This window comes from Orycteropus afer, unplaced genomic scaffold (genome assembly GCF_000298275.1).
Source record: "Orycteropus afer afer isolate SDZICR_OR568_19922 unplaced genomic scaffold, OryAfe1.0 scaffold00180, whole genome shotgun sequence".
Taxonomy (NCBI): Eukaryota; Metazoa; Chordata; class Mammalia; order Tubulidentata; family Orycteropodidae; genus Orycteropus; species Orycteropus afer.
Genome location: NW_006921767.1, coordinates 6,428,025 through 6,432,855, shown reverse-complemented (window position 1 = coordinate 6,432,855; position 4,831 = coordinate 6,428,025).

The following is a 4,831-nucleotide window of genomic DNA, read 5'->3' as shown; positions in this document are numbered from 1 at the left end:
GAACACCAATCATTTTCAAAGCTTCCTGGGTTATTCCATTGCGCGGCTGCAGCTGACAACAAGTGTTCTAACATAAAGAAAATCATAACATAGGCACTCCAGTGTTTACATGATAACTTTCCATGTTCCTTCTATCCTTCTGCACTTCTATCCTCATCACCTGGCACTCATTCTCAAGGTCATCACATGGTCCAATATGGCTGCTGAAATACTACCATCACATCTGCATTCTAGGCAGGAGGAAGGGAGGAAAGGACGGAATGATGTAATACCAAGCTAAATCAGCATCCTTTCATCAGCGTCCCCAGAAATTCCATCAACCCTTCTGCTTATATCCCGTTAGCCATGACATACCCACACCTAACTGCAAAAATAGATGGGAATATATAGTCTTTCAGCTGGATGCACTGCCATTCCAAAGAAAATCAGAATTCTATGACCAGAGAAGAAGGAAGGGCTATTAACTGGCAACTAGCATAATGGCTAAAGCACTTGACTGCTAACCAGAAGGCTGGTGGTTCAAACCCACCAGCCACTCCTCGGAAGGAAGGTTGGGCAATCCTACTTCCGTAGTGATACTGCCTCGGAAACCCAAGGAGGGGTCGCTATGAGTCGGGGCCGACTCGACGGCACATAACAACAACAACAACAACAACAGCAGTCTCTTGCTTAAATATCCTAATGAAAAGGGGAGATTGTGAGGGGTAGGGGTGGGAGAATGAAAGCAAGAGAAGGAGACAGGGAGAGAGTCATCAGCACCTAAGGGAGAACACATCAGAAACAAGGAAACTAAGCTCTGATAAACTTGGATCACACATTGGGGAGCACCAGTAACAGAAGACAGGATTCCTGAGTCTGAGCTTCCGTGGGACCTAGCACACCCACTGCCCCTCGACAGTATCACTATTGTTGAAGAGGCTCCTGTACAGAGTCCAGCTGGCAGAAGAACAGCCGTTCTACTGGCTTGGCCTTGGGATGACAAAGAAGCTAGCACAGAGGTCCCCAGACAAGCACAGTGATTCAGACATGCATCAAGCTTTTCTAGGCTTTATCACATGCAGTGGATGAGCTATTCAGCAGGCAGCATAGGGAGGACAAAAAATAAAAAAGCTGAGGAAATCTGAGGTGAATGGACATTGGGCTTTGCTCAGAAATATGGGTCAATAGCTATTTTCATGCAGTGAGCAAATAGTCAAGGACCTGCTATATTCAGGCACTGATTTTAGCGCTAAACAGAGTCCCTGCTTTCATGGAGCTGACATTCCAGAGTAGGAAGGTGAATGACAAATTAGCAAACAAGATCATTTCAAAGCGTGTCATGGGGATAGCATTAGATTTGGGCCAGAGGGGTTCTTTTTGAAAGGGAAGTGATATTTGAGTCAAGAGCTGAATGATGAAAAGGGTCCAGCCCTGAGGGAAGAATGTTCCAGGCAGAAGAGTGAAAGGAACAGGACTGGGGAGTTTGGGAAACAGAAGGGAAACCAGTGAATTTGGAGCACTGGCAAAAAGGAGAAGGTCAGGAGGTGAGGGGAGACTGAGGACAAGACAAGACCATGGAAGATGTGGGGATGCAGCGCATGAATTACTTAATATGGCCCTCCCTCCATTGTGTGTGTTGTCAATCCTGACCGCTGTGTGTTAACAGAACAGGGTTATGTTATGTAAATGAGGATTAGGTTGTGTTTGTTACGTTAATAAGGCAGGATTCAGGTGTGATGCACTCCAGTCACTGCTCTTGTTTGAGTCACACCTTTTATTTTACAAGAGATTCAAGGGAAGAGAAACAAGCAGAAAGGGAGGAACTACTGCAACCAAGAAGAGCCAGGAGCTGAACACACACATCCTTTGGACCCAGAGTCCTTACTCTGGGGAACACTTAGACCCAGAAGACAGAGAGCTGTAACAGTGAAGACAGTGATGGCTAGAAGCAGTGGCAGAGAAATGGTGGCAGCAGAGCAGCAGAACCAGGAAGCCAGCAGGAGATGGTAGGAGATGGTGTGGTAGGCCTTCTTCAGGCAGGAGGCTTGCCGGTAGAGTGGGGTGCCTCTGGGCACTTATTGATGGAGTTAAAGAGCTCTGTCCCAAACAGGATAGAGCCCAGCCCAAGACACCCAAGAGATCCAAGTGCAGAGGGCCAGAGAGAGGCCTGCCTTCAGGTGTGGCTGAGAAGAGGCTGTCCTGATCTAAAAACTGTACCCTGAGCCATTTCTGATTGTGAATTGTAAACTGTTATTTCCCTAAGAAACCCCATAATTGCGAGTATTGGCTGTGAATCCTGTGTGGCCATTGCAATGAATTATTGAACCTGGCAGAAAAGTAGAGAGTGAAATGGGAGGGATGGCTGGTATCAGAATTGGTAAAAAGATGAGAGAGAGAGAGATGTCTGGCCTCCACATAGGAATCAGTCTTGGGCTGTTGATTTTGATTCTCTTTACTCCTTGTGAGGTTAGACAAAGAGGTCAGATGGTCCCACTATGCCATTTTTACAGGGAGCAATAGAGAAAGACTTTGGACTTTCTTCTAAGGGCAATAGGAAACTACTGGACAACTATAAACCAAGGAGAGATATCATCTGACTACTTTCTTTATAGATCACACTGGCTGTTGTATGGATAGTGCACAGTAGGGGCATGGCAAGTGTGGAAGCAGGGAGACCAGATTGCTGGGTAATATATTCATCCAGATAAGACATAGTGGTGGCTTTGATTATAACCAAAAAACCAAACCATACGTACTGACTTTGAGTTGATTCTGACTCAAAGTATGGCCTGTGGGCCACTGTATTTGTAAATAGAGTTTTATTGAAATATAGCTATGCCCATCCATTTACATATTGTTTGTGGTTGTTTTTGTGCTAAAGGCATATTGAGTCATTGTCTGGTCCACAAAGCTGAAAATATTTACTCTCTGGCCTTTTTCAGGAAAAGTGTTCTGGGCCCTGAACTAGAGAAGACTGGGTTGATGGAGAGAGGAGGATGGATTTGTGGCATATTTTGAAGGAAGAACCAGTAGGATTTATTGGTAGATTGCACATGGGGGAAAGGAAAAAATGGGTTTCAAGTTCCAGACTGCGGTGTAGTAAATTACTTAGTGTGGCTTTTCTACCCATAAGTCTTTGTAAATTCCAAGGTGGGATTTTCTATGAGCAACTGAGGAGCTCCTGATTGCTGAAGCTATCCACCTGGGTTATTTCTGTTGGGCGTGGCACAATACAATGTTCTGGGAGGTTCCCACTCTCTCACGTGCTTAAGAGTTCTGATGCTGTGATTGGCTAGTTTGACCACCCTTCCAGGCTCAAAAGGAGGGCTCCTGAAGGCAGAACTCTCTCTGACTGCTGGTCGAGGAAGACATGCTGCTAAAAGAGACACGGGCTCCTGAGACACCCATTGCTGGGAAAGAGACACAAGAGACACGCATCACTGAGTGACACACCAAGGGACCAGCATTGCTGAGAAAGAGACTGTGAGAGACTGCTGGCTGAGGGATGGTGGGCTGGGAGAGAGACTGAGCATTTTTCCTAAACCTAAATTGTAGCCTGTGGTGCTTCCCTAATAAACCTCATAATCTGTGAGCTCTGTGTGGCCACTGCAGAAAATTATCGAACCCAGGAGAGAGGTGGTGGTGCTTTGGGAGGAACAGTTGGTGAAAGGGCTGGAGGGAGGCAGCATGTCTGGCCTTGGGTTACTGCTGGTAATCCTGTCTTCCTCTTGTAGGGTTAGAGGAGGTCAGAACATGTGGCCTCCTTGCCGTTTTTGCACAGACTTTTGGCCTGATGATCTAGATGGATGGTGGTACCATTTACTGAGATGAGAAGAGTTAGAATGGTATGTGTTTGGCAAGAAAAACCAATAATTATTTCCTGATCATCTTATTTTGAGATGCCTATTAGCAATAGAGTGTGCATCAGGGTTGTATGCTTTCACCATACTTATTCAATCTGTATGCTGAGCAAATAATCCAAGAAGCTGGACTATACAAAGAGGAACATGGCATCAGGATTAGAGGAAGATTCCTGTGATATGCAAATGATACAACCTTGCTTGCTGAAAGTAAAGATGATTTTTTTTTTTTTTTAAATTGTGATTTGGATGAAAGTTTACAGAGTAAATTCATTTTCCATACAGAGTAAATTTCATTGTTCACACACATGTTGTCTCATGACATTGACTACAATTTACCCCAATGCAACAGCTCCCCTCCCACTTCCTCCCAATAGTTACTTCTTCCCTGTGTCCATCCCTCCATGAACTCCTGCTCCCTGAACTGTCTCCCTGTGCATAAACAGCCCTTCTTTCTCCCATGGTTGTTCTCTCCAAGGAGTATATCTACCTCAGGTACATGTTCAACTCGTATGCCTGTCTTTTGCTTGGCTGGAAGACACAGGTGTGGGTTCAGTTCCAGATCTGAAGGGCAGCTAGGGACCAGAATCTCAGTGGTTCCACCAGGCTCTATCAGACCAGCAAACCTGGTCCCCCTCTTTTTTTTTTCAAATTATTTTGAGTTTTATTCCACATTATTTTCCCTCTCTATCCAGGATCTCCTACATAGATCCCCCTCCAAGGGTTTGACAGTGGTAACCAGGCACTATCTAGTTCTTCTGGTATCATAATCATATAGGCTGAGGATCACATGGTGTACTAGTCACGAGGACTAATAGTGTCCATGAAACTTTGGTTTTCTTCATTCTTCTTTGCTTTAGATGAGTAGAGACCCACTGTTGCATCTAGATGGCTGCTTGCAAGCTTTTAAGATCCCAGTCGCCCACTTGGAAGGTGGTCTATGTAGGAGACCCTTGATAGAGAGGGAGAACAATGTGGAACAAAACTCAAAA